Source organism: Artibeus jamaicensis, unplaced genomic scaffold (genome assembly GCF_021234435.1).
Source record: "Artibeus jamaicensis isolate MK-2021 breed Jamaican fruit bat unplaced genomic scaffold, CSHL_Jam_final scaffold_1019, whole genome shotgun sequence".
Taxonomy (NCBI): domain Eukaryota; kingdom Metazoa; phylum Chordata; class Mammalia; order Chiroptera; family Phyllostomidae; genus Artibeus; species Artibeus jamaicensis.
Genome location: NW_026522025.1, coordinates 3,912,078 through 3,931,280, shown reverse-complemented (window position 1 = coordinate 3,931,280; position 19,203 = coordinate 3,912,078). Strand labels below are relative to the sequence as shown.

Below are 19,203 nucleotides of genomic sequence, written 5' to 3'. Positions count from 1 at the left end.
TCTCTGAACGAGGCTGTGGTGGTTTAGACGAACCAGAATTTCTTTGAAAATCATGGTGGCTTTTATTTAGTTTTTGTGTTTTAAAATACACTTAAATATCTTACAATAAAGCAGTCCAAACATTCCGTTAGCAGTGGTGAAATAAAGCTGAGAGTGCTGAAATAAAACCCCATGATACGTTCTGTTGTTCAACTGGCACAGAGCACGCCATAAAATATTAGGGATAATACTGAGAATACAGAAAGCAAAAGCATGCCACAGAGGCCGTAGATTGATGTCTTCCTAGAATGCATTTCCCTATGAAATATTGCTAGGGGAAAATGAGCACTGAATGATGGGTGCTTAAATTCCTGTCCTGAACGAAAAACATTTTTTATCTTGCGTAATCAGCCACATGCTGGGACATTCCTAAAGACCAGACTGAGGCTTAGCTGCTGTTTTGTTTAGCAGTTAGGTCCAAGGACTATGGATGGAGACAATCTGGATTTAAGCCTCCCTGCCCCCACCACTACTCAGGAGTGTGATCTTGGGTGAGTCATTTACTCTGTCTTATTTCCTCGTGTGTAAAACAGGCACCTAACAGCACCCAGCTCATAGGATAGCTGTGTGGCAGCCGAATAGGGACAATCTAGTGGGGGACAAAGTAAGTGCTCATTAAAGGTCAGCCTTCCTCTCTCAGCATCACCATCATCCCAGCTCAGGGCTCTGCCGAATCCCCAGGAGCTGAGCTCCCATTGCCAAGAGAAATTCTTTTCCCTTCATCTCTCTTCCCGTCTCACACTTAACTGGGCTCATCCTGGGAAATCTCTGTGTTACTCGGTTCGTTGTCCATCTCATTCTGAAATCTATGGGGAAACTTTTGGGTTTTCCTGAAATTGTAGGAAAGGTTATTATAAAGTTCTGTGGATCAAGGCTGGAAAGATGTTAGCAGAGTCTTCAAGGACCTGTCCCTCCCCTTTGCCGTGTCCACCCCTCCTTCTCCGGACTTGTCGGACACCTCCTCACGTCACAGGAGCCTGCCGCCCAAGGCCCTGCACCCTGTGAGCCAGGCCCAGAGTTGCCCCTGCCCGTCCGTCTCCTGTCGGAAGCTGCCCTGCAGGAGAGGCCCCCTTACCCCTCCGCCTCTGGAGGGCTCCTCGTCATCTTCGGGGAACTGTGTTTCAGGGCCGAGCGAAAGGGTGATAGGGCTAGAGGGCGCTGTAGGGCTACTTCTCCCTTTTCTTGGAATGGCGTTTGGGAGGTAAGATTGGGGGACGGTTTTGAGGACTGGGGGGTGAGGTTGCTTCTGATTGGGAGACTCTGGGGTCACTCAAGCAGCCGGGCAGACCCAGAAGAGGAAGAGAACAGCATCATCTCTGCCAGGGCTCAGAGCCTTTTTACCTGCTCCCCACCAACCTCCTGTTCTGAAAGGTTGTAACTACCAAACTGCATTTTTAAAACAATTGATCAATTCACTTCTCCATTACACACACACACACACACACACCGTTGGAGGGGCCTCAGGGAGAACTGTTGGGGTAAAAGGCAGGACAGGAAACACAAGCCTCTCCCTGGTCTAGGATACCGATGTACTTGGCTTAGATAAGGCCAAGTAATTCATAAGATAAGGCCCTTAGAAAGGGCCCTGGAGACCTAGACAGTTATCCTTAATACAGTCACTAATTTGCTGTGTGACCCTGGGCCAGTCACTTCTTTGTGCCTCAGTTTGGAAAGTGAGAGGGTTTGACGGGGCGAGCTCTGCGGACCCAGATGAGGTCCCTCTTCCGGCTGATACCGAGTCCCCTCTGCCTTGCTCAAGTCCCTGAGCAACGCCCGGTCTTTGTTCTGTTACAGAACATGCCTAATATGACGTATTAGGTACGTCATATGTTCAATGAGTAAGTAAATGACAAAAAGTGCTGCCCTTTCTGGAGCATCTACCACATGCCAGTGCTGTGCCAGGGACCTTTGTGAACGTTACACATGCATATAATTCTGGCAACACCTTGAGGTAGGATTAAAAAAAAGAAAAACTCCTGATGCAGAAAATTGGGCCGATCATACCTCTTGGCTAATAGCCCATTGTTGTCACTGGTCCATGCGATGCTTTCTTCCTAGCTGTATTTTTGCCCCCATCACTAACCTTCTCTTCGTCTCCTCCGAGGCATCCATTCTCAGCGTTTGCTGTAAGTCTGCAAATGTGCGTGTGTCCTCGTGGAATATGCTCTCTCGTGTGTGTGCTTGTGTTTTCCGTTTATGTCCCTGGTGTTGTGTGATGCATTCTGCCTCCTTGTTTTTCCCCAACACTGTTTCACAGACTCATTCGTGTTGCTACATGTACATCTAGTCCATCGCCTCTGCCTGTGGTGAGAGTTCCGAAGTTACATCCACCACCGTGTACTTTCGTGCCTCTGGTGGCAGAAACCTTTAGTACCTCTGCTGTCTGCCACCTGGCACACTGCCACGGTGACCATCTCCTACAGGTCCCCTCGTCCACCTGTGAGAAAACTTCTCTGGGACATAATCCCAGAGCAGGATTGTTGGGTCTCTGGGCATGTGCAAATTCAAGATTATAGTCCCAATTTTAGAGCTGATAAAATGAAGTTGCACATGTGGAAACTGGGGATCTAGAACTTATCTCCAGAATTTTTGCTTCCAGATCCCGGGCTAGTTCCAAGGTGACTCTATAAATAACTCCATGTGGTCCAATCAGTTCAACAAGTACTCTTTCTGCTGCTCAGATCTCCAGAAAAAGAACTCAGATGTACCGACTGGGTTGTCTAGACAGCTTGGCATCACTCTTTTAAGGTCCTACTCATCCCGCCATGCATCACCCAGAGGCTGTGGCTTGAGGAACTCTTGCTTCTTTGAATTACTGACAATCTCTCACGTGTTACAGCAAAAAGCAGTTAGAAGCATGTCCCACATATCGTCTTACATCTCTTAACAACCCGGTGAGGTAGGAGCCCTCCTCATTTTCGTCTCACTTGAAGGCAACTGAGGCCCAGCGTCACCTGGCTGCAAAGTGGCAGACCTGAGACCCACACCCAGCCTCTGAGCCCATGTCCAGTGCACTCTCCTCCACCCTGGAGCTGGTGGCCAAGGGAAACAAGCCTGCCCCCCACAGCTGGTCACTTGGATGAGGCCACAACAGCTCAGAACGTTGAGCCAGTTGTTTGAAAATCCTGTCTGCAGGTGTTGGCATTTGGCAGGGCCAGCCCCAGCCAGGAGAGACCCCAGCTGTCACACAGAGGGATGGGGTCATGGCAGCAGAGAGAGCTTTTCGCTCAGGTGATGGCGGAGTTTTCAAGTTCCACACAGTGTCAGTGGGCGGCTGCATGGTGCCGCAACGTGTACCAGCAAGGAGACAACCTGGCCTGTTTCTTCTGGGCCACTCCTAGGTAGTAAGATTCATCAGTGAGGGCAGAAGAGAAATAAACACCCTTTGCTTTTGAAGCCTTCCCTGACAAATATTTCTAGTTTATTTATTCCAGTCCATTCAGTTTGCAAAGTCAAGCACTTTGAAAAATGTAGTTCCCATTCTAGACAAAGGTTTACTACCTACTTTGGGCCAGGCAGGGCGCTGCAGTTGTAAGTGATTACATTCATGCTCAAGGAGATGCTTGAGTGAGTGAGCTGCTTGGCCCCTCTGAGTCCACGGCGATGCCGCAGTCGGTACCTGCCACACAGGTGGATGCAGGCTGAGCACATGCTCAGCACAGAGTAAACACTTGATGAATGGTCTTGGGGATGTCACTCGGTGTGATAAATGATAAGTATGATAAGTATGAAATGTCAGAGAGCCCTGGGGAGCCTCAGCAGGGCCACAGTAGCTCCAGGAGACCTACCTGGGCTGAGATGCTGCTGTGCTGTGGATCACTTCCATGGCAGGGTAGGGGCCCAGCAGATGAGGGAAGGCCTTACGTGAAACCACAGTGCTCCCACCCCTGGCAAAGTGCTTTCCCCACCTGCTTCCTTTCTCCCCTCTGCAGCCTGCATGGACCTCTCCAGGCTCTGCCACCCTGGGGTTGCCCTTAGCTGCTTCCAGGCCTGTCTGTCCCCTGGACTCTGAGCTTCTGAGGCCTGGAACTACATGGTCAGCCCTTAGCACAGGTAGTACACGAGGTCAGTCTTCATTAGAGAACTGTCGGATGAATGAAAAACACAGAGGCATAAAAAAGCATGAACCCCATGAGTAGCAGCAAAGAGCTCTGCACAGCTGGTGCATTGAGCAAATGTTGGGAATGGCTGGGGTCAAAGCTGGAAGTTAGCAACAGCTGGGCTGTCAAGGACCCTGTGTGGTGAGCTGGGGATTTCTCTGGATGGCTCAGACTCGGGTGGTATTGCAGTAAGAGAGATAAAATACAGGAATTATGTGTGCATGGGTGTACAGAGAGAGAGGGGAAGAGAGAGAAGGAGTCAGCTCACATGGCTATGGAAGTACAGGTCCTAAATCTATAGGATAAGGAAGCATTGGAGACCCAGGCAAGGATTGCAGTTTAAGTCCAAAGGCTGTCTGCTGGTAAAATCCCTTCTTGCCCAGAGGAGGTCAGTGTTTGTTTTATTAAGGTCATCAACTTATTAGATGAAGCCCACTCACACTATGGAGTATAATCTGCTTTAATTCTAGGTCCACTAATTTAAATGTTAATCTTATTCAAAACACCCTCACAGAACATCAGAATAACTTTTGACCAAGTATCTGGACATCATGGCCCAGCCTTGACCCATTAAATTAATCATCATGGTACTATAAGAATTCCTGACTCTCTCCTCTCCCCTTCCCCCTCCCCTCCCCTCTTCTATTCTGCTCTCTCTCCTCTCTCTCTCTCTCTCTCAATTACTTTCACATTCCAACAGGGTCACTTAGGGGAAATTTTCAGAGGATCATCTCCAGCCCTGTTTTGTTCACATAAGCCATTCCATCCAATCTATTGTTCTCCTCTTATCCGAGTAGCCAGGACGTACGTGTAAGAGAGAAATTTCCATTGTTCTATCTTGAAAAGTTCACTGACCCTTTCTTCTGCCTGCTCAACTTTTCCTTTGAATCTCTCTAGTGAATTTTTCATTTCAGTTACTACACTTTTCAGCTCCAGAATTTTTTAATGTTTTTAGGTTTTCTCTTTCTTTACTTTTATTTTCATTTCACACATAATTTTCTCAACTTTCTCCACATCTTCCTTTAGTTGTTTGAGCATCTCTAAGACAGCTGTTCTAAAGTCTTTGTTTAGTATGTCTGCCATGGAGTCTTTTTTCAGGGACAATTTGTTAATTTATTTTTCCTTTTGAATGAGACATACTTTCCTGTATCTTCTTATGCCTTGTATTTTTTTTTCCTGAACACTGGACATTTTTATCTAATAATGTGGTAACTCTGGAAATCGGATTCTCTCACTTCTTAGGGTTCACTGTTTTTTCCATTGTTTTTCTTTACTTTTGTGGTTGTGTCATTTGTCTTTGTGCTGAGGGTCAGCTTAAGATATAAATTAAAGATCTTTTCTGGTCTTTTCCAAGCCTTTCCCTGGGCACGTGTAGTCACATTCTAATTTTCTCTGTATATGTGGGGTTTTTTCCTACACTAATGGATTTTTTAAATTATACCACAGTATAATTTGAAGCAAGACTATTTTCCTTACTGACACTGTGGGGCAACATTTTCTTCAGCTTCTTTAGTGCTTCTTTAGTTTTATAAAACTGTCCCAACATATTAATATGTTGAAACCCTTTTCAAGTGCACTCTACTATAGACCATAGGTAGGCAAACCATTTCTGTAAAGGGCCAGGCAGTAAACATTCTCGGTTCTGCAGGCCATATCATCTCTACTCCACACTGTCACTTGTTTTTACAAGAGCAGCCATAAATAATAAATAAATGAAGGAGAATGGCTGTGTTCCAATAAGGCTTTATGGACACGGAACTTCATATTACTTTGCCTTGTCTTGATATGTCTTTCATATGTCTGGAAATATTCTTTCTTTAGAAACCATTTTAAATTGCAAACACAATTGTTAGCTCACAGGCCATTTAAAGCAGGCAGTGGGCTGGATTTGGCCCACAGGCCAGAGCTGGCTGCCCCTTATACAGGCTTTCATATGTTATGTAAAATGTATGAAAATTACAGGGTCCAAGTCTAGAGACTTTGGAGAATTTTCTTTTTTAAATCTCTCATTTTAAAACTTACCAGACAAGTCTTCCACTTTTTGGATAAATAAACTCACATGAGAGAAAAAAATAATTCAGAGTACAAATCTCTACTTAAAAAGAAAAAGGAAAGAAAGAAAGAAGCTATAAAACAAATGTTTCACCTTAAAAATATTTTTTAATTAGGAAACACAAAATTTTTATTGTATGCAATATGCATACAATATTGATACATATTTTCCTAGTTTTTACTGTAGGAAAGACGACAGTGAGGAAAAGTTTATAAATCTTTGCATCTCTTGTATAAAATCTTACTACTGAAACCAGCAATCCCTTGCACGTACAGCTAACAACTCTGACTATAATACGATTACACCCAGGAAGTGAAATTTACCTGCATGAGCTTTGGGGGCTCTTTAAAAAGTGCACAGAGCACTTTGTATCACAGAGCACTATGGCCCTACAATGTGAGACATTTTTGAATAGGAAAACCCTGCCTGCATAACCTAGGGAAACAAGAATGACTTTTCTTTCCATAGTCATCAAGCATTAAAAACTTCAGAGTCTGATTTATCAAAGGTAAAATGATTACTGCTACATTTCATGGATTATTTTGATCTTCAGTCATCCTTAAACACAAAATAAATTTCACATGAACTTTAATCTGGTTGCGTTTTTTGAAACAAGATACCAGAACAAAACGAGTTGAACTGGCAGATGTCCATGGGCCAAAGAAAAATAACTTAAGTGTAGAATGTTTGCCAACTTTACTCTTTTCAATTTTACAACAGCTTCGGGCGATGAATCCTAGTTGTTTTCTAGTGTTTTTGCATTAGAAACAGAACTCCATCTCCTGTTTAACACTTTTCAGGGCTGCATTTTGTGATGGAAAAGATCACTTTGCCCAACTTCATGATTTTGCTCTTGAGAAGATTTCATTTCATTGTAACAACAAATTTTATTACCTTCAGCAAGTTGAGTATATTCTTGCTTTGAGAACAAAAGAGATTTTTCCAGTTTTCATCTACAGTGATAAATATTAACTGTGATATGCCATTCTTAGCTTTCTAGAAGTTTGCAGGTATAAAAATGTTTAAGCTGAGTGAGGCCTTTTTGTTTTCTCAAGCATTGCTAACTCTCTCTTTTTTTAATTACAGCTTTCTTTTAAAAATGTTTTTGCATGATTTCTTTTTCCAAAGATACCATCTGATGGGGAGTTAGCTGTTCTTGAATTCTGCTTATCTCTTCTTCTTTGTGTGCCAGCCTGTGTGTGTGTGTTTGGGGGGGGCTCTGCCCGCAGGGCCTCCCCAGCCACCATGGATGAGAATAAGTCTACCAAGACATGATCTACTTGGGGAGGAAAGGTGGCTGATCTCTCAAAGGAGAAGCACCAAGAGCCTTTTCCTCAATGGGCTTTTATTGGGTTCATTTTGCACAGGAATACAGGTAAAGTTCACTAATCATTGTCAGGCAGTAAGGATGGAACAACAGATAACAAAGAACTCTGAGGACCTATTTTGAGTCAGGGTCAAATAGCTAAAGAGCTATAAAACTTTGGGAAACAAACTTATTTCCTGCTTGGACCCTTATCATTTAATTGAGAGCATTCTTAGCAAAGCAGGTTTCACAGGATTTTACTTATTCTTTCTTAGGCCTGATGGCCCTAGGGAACCTGCCCTTTCCAGCACAGGGGGGCACCTACCATCAGCATTGTTTCAGGCTTAAGTCAGGAAGCCAAGAGATTAGGAGACAGAATGAGGACTCAGGCTATGTCATAGCTGAGGGGCAGGGGTCCGTCACTCCCTTTTGCTGTAGTTCCTCAAGTCCTTCCTTGGGGCCGCCACATGAATGTGCCTGTCTTAGGTCGTTCCCCCCCTTGGGGAATCTTATCCAACCATTAGCTAACCTATCAGGCATTGGGGGCCAGTTATGGATGAAGTAAAAGGGGCCGAGGCAGTGCTCCTGCCAGGGAGATAAGCTTTGCCTCCTTAGTGGCTTATGGTCCAAAGGTCACTCACTCAGCCTTAGCCACGGGGCAGTTACAGCTCCTGAAACCAGGCAGGGTGGTTCCCAACACCTGCCAGTCTCTCTTGTAAGAATCTTCATATTTTTTTTCTCTTAATCAGGAAGTTCCCTCTATAACTCAAGAATTTTTTTAATTAGTTCTGATTTTTTAATATCTGAGTTCTGAGCTTTAAATATGGGTAACTGTTCTTCAGAAAATTGAATATATGCAGTCACAGGCTTCTTTGGGTAACTACCTAAAGTGTACAAAAGCCATCTTGGTACTGAAGGGAGAGCGTGGTTGACTCCCACAGCCTGTGCAGATTTCCACTCCAGACTTTCCCAGGGCACTCAGCCCTCCCTGTGCAGCTTCGAGAAGCTCCATTCCACCTGCTCATGTGGAATTGACTGGGCCCCAGTCTGGTAGAGCCTGTGGCACAATAGAACAACCCAAATAATGTCAGCTTAAACCTGAAGATGACCCTCCCAAGCTCATCATCATACCTACCATTCATGAGGCTATGCCATTGTCCTCAAATGTCCTTAAACCTTTAATGTCTGTCTCCCAAAAGAGCTGGGGGTGTGGGGATGAAGGGGTGTGCAGGGGGAGGAAAGGGCACCGGTCCTTTATATCCACCGGAAGTCACTCCACCTGCGTGGGTAGGGGCTTGCACACAACAGCAGGGTGAGAAACAACAAAAAATTACAGCCCCCCCCCCTTTGTCTGCGCCTCTGTGATCAGAAGGCACAATTGACAATCAGAGCAGATCCCAGATATTTGGAGGACAGGGTACCTTTTGCGCACTCCAGCTCCTGCCAGCTGTGTGCAAGCCGCTCGAGGAGGGGCACGTGCACAGCTGTCTGCCCTGTGGCTGGAGACGGTGGATGGGCAGCTGCTACTGTGCTAAAAGCTGAAATTGACTGATATTAACTGCAATTTACCATCTAATCTTTCTCTTGGAAATTGCAAGCCTTGAACAGAATCCAGAGTTTCAAAATAAAGTTGACCCTTGGGCAGTTTAAAATCTTTTAAACTTTCGACTCCCCCCAAATGTAACTACAGTCATCCTAATCATCTGCAGAGAATTGGCTTGGAGACGCCCCGCCTCTGCCGCCGTGTCTCTGTTGCCACAGGTACGAAAGTGCACAGGTCTTCACGTCCCTTCTGTAAGATGGTGTAGAACAATAGATGCAGTTAGCCCTCCGTCTGCATTTGATGGTAGCTTGTTGAATCCACAAATGCAAAACCCGGGGATACACAGAACCTGCCATATATTTATTGAAAAAAAATCCCCATATAAGGAGACTGCAGTTCAGACTTATGCTGTTCGAGGGTCAGCTGTAGTTATGGTACATAGATTCTGCCAGTGGACTTGTTGTCTAGGTGGGGAAACAGACTCCCGTGTGTCCTACTACACCACCTTCCCGGACCCCCCCTTCTGTTTGCTCTCAAAGGGCCGCTGTATTCTCTAGAGGGACAGAGTGGAGAGGACCCCCCAGGTGCTGGGAGGAGCACCTGCGAAGACGCAGGCAGGAAGAGGATGGGTGTGCTGAGGAAATGAGAACGTCAGTAGGGGCTGGGCAAAGGGAAGAGGGGAAATGGGGGCGGGAGGTTACGAGAGATGGAGACAAACAGTCTTTGGCTTTTACGGCAAATAAAGTCTCGGGACAGAATTCTTGCTGATGTGCAAATTCAAATCTTTGTTCAAAACAGAATATGCAGTGATCAACCCAGGGCCCTGCATTTGAATGTTAAGAAAAGTTCATTTGTTCAGCTTATCTAAACACAGCTATAAAAACACCTAAACAGAGTTGGAAAAGGAGGTTTTAAATTTTTTTTTAAAAAAGGGCGGAGTCATAAAATGCTGCTTTTTTTTCTTTTTGCTGTTTTCGGGGAAATTGTCTTCTCCGTGTGTTGGGAGCAGGGCTCACCACCTCGCACAGTTAACAGATGTGGGGGGTCCTGTGGTTCCGACACCTCATGGGCATAGCAGTCCCTGGGGCGTCTCTTCAGAAGCTTCTTCCTGCGGCCGCTGTCTTCCTCACCTCTGCTGCCCCAGCCCTTCTCTCTGGTGACCGCCCAACAGCCAGCAGCCTGTTTATCCATGATCTAAACACCCAGGAGAACCAAGGAACCCCAGGGTGGGGGCTGTATGAGAGTAGTTTACATTCAGTTTTGTGAGCGGAAAAACAAGCTCCTGGTGGGCATCTAGTTCAGTGATAGCCCTCAGGGTGGCTGGAGCCCCTCGGCCAGCACCATCGGACTTCTGCCCAGTTGGTGTGGCACTCGAGACCTTTCACAACAATGTTGTGAAGTTACAGTGCACCATCTGCATCTTTAAAAAGCATTAAGGTCTACTCAGTGAGGGGCATATTTGAGAGCATTTAGACCCTCTCCAAAGAATTCAGAATAACCAAGAATTCTCTGGAATCTTTCTCAAAGCAAGTCTTCTGGACTTACTCCCTTGAATTTTATCTAAGAACTTGAAGCTACCGCAACACACTTCACCTTCACCTAGAGGGCTATTCATTCTCTTGACAGTAATTTATTTAGCATCTACTATGTGCCAGGCCCTGTGCTCGTGGTTGTGGTTCAATTTCATAGGCAATGTCCATAACCAAGCGGTAGGAACCTAAGGGCACTCACCTGAACAGAACGGAGAAACCGCACTGTGGAAATAAACACCCAAGTGAGCACAAACAGGGGCTGTTGATTCAGAGCTTCCTGTAACAAGAGAGTCAGCCATTATCACTTGCACTTGGCAGAGACTCAAAGGCAGGTGGGGGATCAGGAAAGCCTTATAGTAATTAGGAAATAAAAAAAAGGAGGGTCCAGGGCTGCTTTGATTGGAGGTTGTTGGCAAAGGGAAGCTGGAAACAGCTGACCAGAAGCAGACATCTTTATGTGATGGGTTCGAGGAGCTTATTTGGCTTTCTCTGGCAAGTCCTGAGTTAGAAGTGGGAGCAAAGACTAGGGAAGCTGAACACCACTGACCGAGTCCCAGCTGTTCTGAGCTGATTACTGCAGAGGTTGTGGTTTTGCTTCCCAAGCTGGTTGCTGCAGAGGTTGTGGGTCCAAATTCAGTTGTCATATATAATCTGGCCATTGTCTATTTATATATCAGTCTTCCAGCTCACACGCATCCCTGATTTTCATATTCATTTTCAGAATATTGGATACCTTCATGAAATGGGACACAAGCTAGAGGCAAAACTGCGTAGAGCGAAGAGGCGGGTTTAGCACAGCGATGCACAGACAGCCAACAGGAAGTCCATCCTGAGGCCAGGAGACAAGTCTGTGACTTCAGACTTTTGGTACAGCTCATCCTCAATTCCTCCCAGTGCATCCTACTCTTCCACAAATATTCTCATTGATTACTGTGTTCGAGCTGTCTTCTCTCTCCGTTAGTTCTTCCCTCAATAACCCTCATCTGTTCTGCTGTTTTACCTTGGCCTCCCTCCCCCCAGTTTCTGAATTCTCTTAAATGGGTCATAACAGGTTGAATGATGCCCCGCCCACCCCCAAAAAGCTATGTCCTCATCTTAATCCCTGCAATCTGTGAATGTGACCTTCTTTGGTAAAAGGGTCTTCCCAGATGTAATTAAGTTAGGGATCTTAAGATGAGATCATTCTCTATTATCCAGGTGGGCCCTAATTTCAGGGACAAGTGTCCTTATAAGAGTGAGTCAGAGGGCGACTCTGCAGACACAGAGGAGAAAGCAAAGTAAAGACAGAGGCAGAGACTGGAGAGCTGTGGCCACAAACAAAGAAACACCAGGGATGGCCAGGGTCTTCGGAAGCTTGTGCTGAGGCACGGAACGCATTCTCCCCTAGAGCCTCTGGCGGGAACGTGGCCCTGCTGACACCTTGATGTAGGATTTCTGGCCCCCAGAACTGGGAGAGGATAAATGTCTGTTGTTTTAAGCTACCATGTTTGTGGTGATTTGTGATGGAGGCCACAGGAAATAGTACAGTCGCCCATAGGAAGAAATTACTTTGGTTCATGTTAAATAATTGTGTGATTTTGAACATCATGTTTATGTAAAGGTTGTTGAAATGACAGAAATATTTCTTTCAAAACAAACAAAACCGAGATCCTTACCAGGCACATTGGTTATTCCTATGTTTTCACATGCTCTTCTATTCATCCTATTTATGACTAGATATTGTAAAACTGGTACTTGCAATGTTCCGCATTCATTTAACTTGAGAACGGAGACATTGCCCCATGCGGCTTCATTGTCTTTGCCATTATAGTCGCAGTTGCTGTGTTTCATGGGGTGGAACTGAAAGCCTCAGTTGCTTATGCATTCCTCTATTTTAGGTACCTAGGCTATTTCCAAACTTTTTGTCACAGACCATGTTGCAATGAAAAATAGCAATAATAACCCCTATTTGTGGTGTGTCTATGATGGTCCAAGCTCAGACACTGCCTTTATATGATTTTATTTAAGTCTCTCAATCAATAATTCTTTGAAGCAAAGAAAAGTTTGTTTGAGGCGGGGTATGGGTATCATAGGTGAGGAAAATGGGGCTCTGAGAGGTAAATCAACATCCCCCAAAGCCCATAAAGACAAGAAGCAGGGGAGCCTGGGTTCTGGTTTGATCCGTCCAATTCCAAAACCCACACCTTGTCATTGAGCCGCACGGCCTCCCAGAAGTTAGCACAAATACAACTTCTAATCTGCACCATGTCTTCACAGCATGTTCCCAGGAGTGAGCTGACAGAGTCAGTACTTCAATGCTTGTTGTGTCCTAAAAACCTACCATCGCACCAGCTGGGCTGGTTGTTTTCCATCGTGCCATCCCAACTGTGTCTGCTCCCCACCCTTCTCTGCCCTGCCCTGCCCTGCCCTGCGGCCTGGGAGACCGAACCCTACACGCCCATCTTCCCAGGGCCTTGTGCCCTGGCTTCGGGTTGGGCAGGAGAAGAGAGCGGTCGGTGTTTCTTGCTGTGCCTCCTTTGCTCAGCCTGCAGTTTGGACAGTGGCTGTGACTCACCCTGCTGACCTGTGGGTGCCGGCGTCAGTCCTCTCTGGTTCCCGTGATGGCTCCTTCCCTCTCCTCCCCCTTCCGACCTCCCTTCAGGTGGACTGACCCCACCGAAGCTGGGCCCGGACTGCTTCACCATCCCTGCTGACTCCCTGAACTCCGCCCACTCCTCCCGAAACACCCTCATTCTCCCCCTGAGTTAACCTTTTGGGGACACCATCTCCCTCCTGCAGAATGTTGGCACTAGTCACAAGTTTTCCTGACAGAGAGTGATTCCATCGAGGCCTGAGATCAGGAAGTGCAAGAGAGAGCTGCCCGGCAGGAGTGGGGTTCCTCTGGATGTAGCCCTTTCCGGAGCTTCCTGTGCAGCCCTCCAGCCGTGACTCTGGGGTGGGCTGGGCTTTCTCGGGACCCTGTCCTGTTTCCTCAGGTGGATACCTCATCTAGGTGAGGACACCCTGTCTCGGAATTTGGAATCGGGACCCAGAGGCGCTGCTCCTCATGATGATGCTGCAGTGGAAAGGCCGTGTCTACTGGGCCTGGAACCAGCGGCCCGCCCCGGCACATGGGAGAAAATACCATGGTTTGTACAGAGAGAGAGAGAACTGAAGGAGAGAGCAGAGAGAGGAGGTGGCTCTAGAGGCTGGGGAACTCACTTCTCAGTTCTTGGTTCTAGACCCCAGTGAAGGCCGATCAGCCTTGTCCTCAGGTTCTCTGACGGATCTCCACTTCCCTTCTCATAAACTCCCCCGTTTTATATGAACAGGTTTGAGCACATTTCTGTTTAACCAAATTTGCCACCTGGCAAGAGATTCTCCTAGGCCTCCTGGGGAGAGCCCCACCCAAGGACCCCCCGACAGGTGAGCAGGTGTGAGGCCTGACCAGCTTCCAGTGCAGGAGCCCTACTGTGCTCACACCCAGGAGGTGCGGGGACACCTGGACATGGCAGTGCTCTCTGTCTGAGCAGGCGAGCGGGGCAGCACCCTGCTGGGGCTCCGGCCCACTGTCTGGGCAGCGGGAGGGAGGGAGGCTGCCCCTCCACAGCGGCCCCTCCACAGCAGCGTGCACCAAAGGCCTGGGCACCGTACACACTTGTCCATCGGCAGGTCATAAATAGTCAGGTAGGCAAAGGTGTTATTCGTGAGGTTACTCCCACGTTATACATAATTGCAAAAAATTAGAAATAAGCCCACTAAATTGATGAAAATATCACCAGTGGATCATTGATCATCTCTATGGGGAAAAGTAATAACTTTCTTGGCAAGTGACTTATGTCCATATACATCCTGAATTTGAATTTTGTCAATGTTTCTCACCTGGACTTGAGCTTCTCAGGAGCAGGGAAACATCATATGCCCATATCATAGGTTCTCATCTCTATGCTAGTTAATTAACCAATTATTTATAGACACTGGGGGTACTATAGGCTGATGATAACAGATAATGCCTTTGTTGCTATGTTCTTTCAATATTTCTTATGCTTAGGCTACATGCAGACATCGTGCTAGGTACCGAGGATACAGCGGGGAACAAATGTTACAAAATGTCACCCTACCTCCCCTTACCCCCCAAAAGCTTTACAAAATCCTACCGGAAGCTGGGGCCCACAGGTTTGCCTATTTTTAAAGAAGAAAAGGGGATAGAAGGAAAGACCATTGCAGTACAGCGGAGTAAGTGCAGGTTAGGGCTCGGGTTTATTTTGAGCTTCCTAACTGTGCGACCTTGGGAAAGGCACTTGCCCTCTCTCCACCTCAACTTCCTCATCTGTAAAATGGAGATAATAAAAGTATCTAATAAAATCGTGGTGAGGACTAAGTTAATTCAGATGTAAAGTGTTTAGAATAATGTCTGGCCTGTGTTGAACGCCCAGGAAATGTCAGCTATTTATTGTCATTGCTGATATGAACAACCCGAGCAGTTCACAGAACACCTCAGCTTCAGTTTCCTCTCCTGGAAAGTAGGATAACAATACCATCTCCCTCACGGGTGAGGTTCGGGTGAGGTGAAGCAAGTGAAAGCACTTTATGAACTGGGGGTTCGAACTCGTGACTCGGAGCCGTTGGTGGCCGGCTGGGCAGGGGGCCCAGGGAGGGGAGGTGGGAGGTGGCAGAGTCACGGGGGCTGAGCAGAGCGAGAAGCCAACAGTTAGCTCCAGCGATTGCGGTCACACAGATGTTTTCAATGAAGGCACAAATCTAGGCTTTTATGTAAGATCTCTCTAGTTTTTAAATGTTGGCAATTGAGTCAGATTCTTATAAAACACTTTGAGAGCCAATCAAAATAAGGGTTCAGGTCGCCAATCTGTGAATAGTTATAAACTTTTAGAAGTATTACTTAATAAACCCAATGGGGGGAACTATGAAAACAGCTGAGGCAATAACAAAACCGAGAAGCCAAGAAACAGCTAGCGGTGATTGGCTGCTGTGTGTTGTGTGCATTACAGTGTTTGATTCTCCCAGAGATCTCAAGAGATAGGCATTGGCATCCCCATTCTACAGATGGGGAAACTGAAGCCCAGGGATGCCTAAGGTTACAGGACTGGGGAGTAGCTGATGGGGTGGATACCATGTCTCTGTGATTCCCAAACCGACTTCTTTTCACTTTGATGGTGTGGCAAGACTACAGCAGGGTTTCACCTGTGCCCACAGGCCCCCGGAGTTCACTGCAGCACTGAAATGCCAAGCAATGGGCAGTGGCAGCTGGCCCAGCGTTCAGACTTGTTGCTCTGCCCTGCTCCACGAGGCTCTTAGTGTTAACTGTGTCTTGTCATTCAATGTCCGATGATTTAGTCCTTGCTTAAAGAGGGTCTTGGACATTAGAGTATTTTTTTAAAGATTTTATGTACTTATTTTTAGAGCAAGGGGAAGGGAGGGAGAAAGAGAGGGAGAGAAACATCAATGTGTGGTTGCCTCTTGTGCGTCCCCTACCAGGGGCCTGGCCCACAACCCAGGCATGTGCCCTGACTGGGAATCAGACCACCAACTCTTTGGTTCGCAGGCCAGCACTCAATCCACTGAGCCACACCAGCCAGGGCCAGAATATCGTTTCAGTAAGGCTTCCAAATCTGTAATAGGCAGCCTAAAGAGAAAGGAGAAAGAGGACATTAGTCTCCAGATCAAAAAGGGTCTCAGAACCAGTTCCAAAAGCTGTGTACGAAAATGCAGCAAGGTCTGTACGCTAATAGACTTCCTGTTAATAATCCAAACTGTAAATTTTTGCATTGCTGTTGTTTAGATGAGGGGCCTTCATCATCCTCAACCCATGCCAGGTCCCACTACCCCCCAAACAATTACATCAAACCTGGGACTCTGAGGGGGCACCGGTTAGTTTTAAAAGCTCCCCAGGGGATTAACTAACAGTCTCTGATCTAGTGTGTACTAAGAGAATTCACCAGGTCCTTTATTTAATCAAGAGCTATTTCTTGAGCAACTACTATGTGCCAGACACAATATTAGTGTTGGAAATATAGGGGCAATAAAAAGGCAATGTCCTCACCCTCGTCTAGTGGGGCAAGAAAGAAAAACAAATCATTTTAGATATAATAGCAATTGTTCTCAAGAAAAATGAAACAGGTTAAAGGGATAAAGGGTGCCTGAGGAGCAGGTTATTTAATTGAACACATATTGTTTTTTAATTAAGACTTATTTTTGAGTAAGTAATATATGCACATGTTTTTAAGAAATCCAAATGAGTTTTTAAAAAGAGAGATCCTGAGAACACTCGGTGCAGAATCTCTGGCCTGTCCGTCCCATTCTCTTCTCCAGCAGGTCTCCACATGTGACCCCCTGTCCGGCAGCCGGGGGCCTTGTTAACAGTGCAGTTTCAGGCCCCATCCCTGACCTGCCAAATCAGAAACTCTAGGAGCGGGAGCCAGAGAGCTGCTTTTTCACAAGCCTGCAGCTGATCCCCACCCATGCTGAAGTTTGAGAACCACCGCTCTCGTCTAATAAACACTTCACTTCTGAGGCATCCGGCCAGTGTCTCTTTGTAAATACCAATACCATCAATATTCATTCTTGTTTTCTCCACTCATACACAATAACTATTCTGCACCTTGGTTTTATTACGTCCTATATGCTAGAGAGTTTTCCATACAAGTACAAAGTTCATATTTTCTATACACTCCTATCGCTTCATTGTGAGGATGTACCATAGAATAGGAATGAACAACTCCCACCTAAGGATGGTAGGTTATTTCCACCTTTTGCTGTTCCTATTTGTTAGTACCACAGTCAGTAACCTGGTGCATGTGTCACTGCACATCTGTGCAAGTCAGAGGATGAATTCCTAGCAGTGAGATGCAGATCAAAGGGTAAGTGAGTTTGGAAACCTCAAAGACAGTGTTTACTGCCCAGGGCAGTTTCCGCTTTCTCATCTGCGGCAAATGAGAACCTTTGGTTTCACCGCAAACTCACCAACAGACTGTACTGGGTTTTCGCCAATCTGTTAGGTGAAAATTGTAGCCTAGTGTGGTTTTGACCTACATGGCACTTACTTTGAATGAAGTTGACCACCTCTGCCTACACTTGAGCCATGGGTATGTGATTGTGAACTGCCCATTCTTGGTTTTGCCCTGATTTTTTGCCTCCAGCTCTAGAAGCTTTTTTTTAATATTTGGGGAGATTAATCCTTTGTGACATGAGCTGCAAATAATTTTTCTGAGTATGTTTCTTGCCTTTTGACTTTATGGAGTTGTGTGTGTGTGTGTGTGTGTAAGTTTTACTTTCACTTTTAACACTTAAAACTGTTTTCTACCTAAAAGTTGGTTCTTGAAAATCTGAACTTAGTAGCTCATCCCAAATAAATTACAGGAGTTGCCGGGGCCTTTCAGAAGCAAGTGACCGAATCCTAATGAAGACAATTGAGACAAAACAGAAGACTTCTGTCCGCAGGGTTTGCCTCCCAGCATTCATGTAGCATCTGCTGTGTCAGAACAAAGTGGTTTATTTTTCTGAGCCTGTATATTTTTCCTACAATTTTCATTATGAATTCATGTCACTATATATAATTATACATTAAATATGTTTCCATTGAGGGGGACAAAAATATCAAACATGGTAGGGCACATAACTTTTTTATCCCCCAAAGAACAAATCACTGTGAGCGCCGAGCACTGACTCACAAGTGAGATTCTGGGATGCGCCCGTTGGTAGATTCCAAAATGGTTCGGCACCTTTTATGTCTGTAGCTCAATGCTGTGCTCTGTGAAGGTGGACACCAGGTGCCCCATGGCGTTCACTAACTACTTCTGAGAACTTACTGGTGGATCAGTCATGGAGAAAGTGGTCTACTTGGGAGTGTCATGCCTTTAAATGTCCACATATTTCTGCATGTTGTCCCCTTGTCTGGAGTCCCTCTGTGTACCCATTTTCCAAAGCTTGGGCCTTAGCCAGCTCTCTGGAGCAAAGCCCCACGCTGGGGGCCTCGTTACTTCTGGCTCACAGTCCCTCTGCACTGTTGGTCTGGGGAGGGACCCTACTCAGTGGATAAAAGTAGACAGTTGGCAGCTATGACCAGGGCCTGAGAATGGGTATTGGACTCCAGAGTTCATCACAATCTGAGACAGCTCGACCCCTATGTCTAGGAAGCCCCTCTGACCATGAAACTCCCTATGAGCTCAAGATACTCTTTCTCTCTGAAGCTTCTAGAAGGAGGCAGAGGAAGAAAAGGGAAAATAAACTAATATTTACATTTTACATATTTGATCTTCAAGACCATTCCACTGAGGGTGGGGCTAGCATGAAGCCCCATTGGTAGCCTGAGGAAACTGAGGCCCATCAAGGAAGGGGACTAGTTTATGTCACATAATTTACAGGGAGCTAGTCTAGAATAATAGCAGTAGTTTTAACAATCATCAACAGTTTACTATTGGCCAGAAACTGCTAAGTTGTTCTAAGAATTTATATGTTGGATGTGGTGCAGTAAAGTCAGCGCGGCCACAGGAGGAAATGAGAACAAGGATCGAAAGGAAGAAAATTATTATGCTCCCAGATCCAGAGAGGGGCCCATGGGATGCTACCAGGCAGGGCCACCAAAGAGAGCACCGTGGTCGGTCAGGAGACAGAAGGAGCAAGGAAGCATTCTC

The 19,203-nt window shown here is 46.1% G+C and overlaps 1 pseudogene; it reads right to left on the bottom strand.

Annotated features, from left to right (window-relative positions):
- Nucleotides 1-6,988: 6,988 nt before the first annotated feature.
- LOC119061522 (transcription factor A, mitochondrial-like) lies at nt 6,989-8,510 on the bottom strand (annotated as a pseudogene).
- Nucleotides 8,511-19,203: the final 10,693 nt, after the last annotated feature.